Raw genomic sequence first — 2,451 nt, 5'->3', positions numbered from 1 at the left:
TTCCAGTTACCTCGTGACGTCACGCGGCAGCAGCAGGTGACATGACGTCACTTGCGTGGTACAAGACACTCCTCTCCCACAATTAGCGGCTCTGTAACTTAAATAAATTATGTTAATGAGCCTGGCCCAAACGTGGAGGGATGGGGCGTGGGTGCCGAACCGGTCACAACGAACTCGAGACGGCTTTCACGAATAAATTATGTTAATGAGCCGCCAGTCACTGGGTGTGGCTTTGCCCAAATAAGGATAGTGCTTGAACAGATAACGGAAGTGACCCAGGCAGAGGTGACGTCACGCTCAAGGGCGCGTTGGACGGGGTGGGGTGAATACCTTGGTGACATGACGTCACTAGCGAGGTACACCTCCCCCTGGCGTGTCACGCCGATAAGGTAATGCTGAGTGGTGACGTCACAGAGCGGGTTTGGAGTTTAAGTTGATTTAAATGAATTTTCCATTGCTCCCTCCCTTGAACAGAGACCCCTTGGGTGTGTGAGCTCAGCAACAACAATGTGGACATTATTGTGTGTGTGTGTACACACATGGACAGTGTGTACATTGTGTGTGTGTGTACCCTGTGCGTGTGTACATTGTGTGTACACACTGTGTGTGTGTACACTGTGTGTGTACACATCAGACTGACTGAGATGACTGTGCCCCCCACAGTGGGTACACACACACGTAGTGTACACACACAGTGTGCTCAACAGTGTGCACACACACACAGTGTACACACACACACTGTGTGTGTGTGTACACTGTGTGTGTGTGTGTGTACACACTGTGTGTGTACACTGTGTGTGTGTGTGTGTACACTGTGTGTGTGTGTACACTGTGGGGGGCACAGTCATCTCAGTCAGTCGACCAATGGCATCTTTTCACCAATTTATTATTTTCCAACTTTTATTTATTTATTATTTTATATATTATTGTTCGTTTTCTATCTGCGTCACTTTACCAAAAGAGCCAATAATATGTAGCGCATTCTCTGTTTTTTGCAGAGGTTCAAGGTTCAAATCCGACAGGCACACCTGGCAACCCCAGTAACATTCGCAAAAATATGCGCAGTCTGCTTAACGGCAGATGTAAAACATAGCGTTGTGTCATTCACAACGCACAGGTCATTGCATGTTGGTGTCACGGGTCAACATTGGGGTAATGCCAAACATTATCCAGAAACTACACAATGGAGATGGCACGTCAATGATCGCCCCCTACCGACAGACTCATGTCCACGTGCAGGCCGGTGCAGGGCCACCTTGTGCCACACAGGGGCAGCTGCCACTTAGGGGGCACCTTTAGATTGTTTGAGATGAGATTCGATACGAAACACTGAGTTACTGAGGCAATTAGGTAAGCGACTTATGAGTGGAAATATGATGTTGGTAACGAGTGAATGCGTGGGAGCTTCATTGTCTCTCGCTCCTGCCGACAGATTTACCCAGCCTACAGCTCCACAGATACCAGCCGCTCCTACTCTGCAGGGACAGCTACGCATGGTTCGAAATAAGTTCTAGATACACACAGACTCACGCAGAGATCCATAGATTAGCACCGTTGGTTACGTATGGTGCGAAAGACGTTAAACGTACACACAGAGACCTATAGATTAGCACGGTCGGCTATGTATGGTGTGAAAGAAGTTCCAGATACACAGAAACTCGGAGCAAGTTTGAGTCGCTTGTAGTCGTGGGCCGTGGAATTTGAACAGGCACGTGTTGCTACTGACAGTAGTTGAATATGGTTGGATTGACGCTGATAGAGACAACAACCGCTATTCGCCATTAAGTGGTGGTGACGTCACCACGACGCTTGTGCCAGGCCATGTTCACCTTGAGGCCACTGCCTTGGGATGAACTGTGTAGACTCGTCCTAAGCCATCAGATTCACCAACAGCAGCACGTCGCTTCCAATTTTTTTAGCAGTCCATGTGTAATGCGAGCGTAAGCGGGGTTTCGCTGCTCGGCTCTGGACCCATCATACGGCCCGGGGTATTGGGGGCAGGGCCCAGTATGTGGGCGTACGTGAAGGTCCGCCGCTCACCTCCGGTCCAATCGGATGCGAGGAGAGCAGGGGCGGAACCTAAGGGCGGAGCCAGCGGGGCGCTATGGGCTGTCGGGATCTGGAAGGTTCGGGGAAGGGCGTGGTGAGAGGGTGGAGACAGGATCACGTGGTGAAGGGAATATAAGTGGGATCCGGAAGGGGCTCCGGGTCAGTTGGTGGAGTCACCGAGCAGGACCACGTTGGGTGGCCGAAGGGTACCCGCGCCATCAGCCACGTGGCTGGAGACGCTTCAAGCACACCGTCAGCCAACGGTGTGCGGGAGCGGGGAGCGGTGCGACTGACGGAAAGCGCGCGGGGCACGCGAGAGGAGCAGCCAGTCTGCTGTCGGGACCAGCGGAGTGCGAGCGTCAAACGAGAATAAAGAGAGAGAGACGGAGACCCAGCAGTGTG

Source organism: Lethenteron reissneri, unplaced genomic scaffold (assembly GCF_015708825.2).
Source record: "Lethenteron reissneri isolate LAM-NWPU_2019-01 unplaced genomic scaffold, ASM1570882v1 scaffold_113, whole genome shotgun sequence".
Classification (NCBI taxonomy): domain Eukaryota; kingdom Metazoa; phylum Chordata; class Hyperoartia; order Petromyzontiformes; family Petromyzontidae; genus Lethenteron; species Lethenteron reissneri.
The sequence above is the reverse complement of the archived record's forward strand: the minus strand, read 5'-3'. Positions refer to the sequence as shown.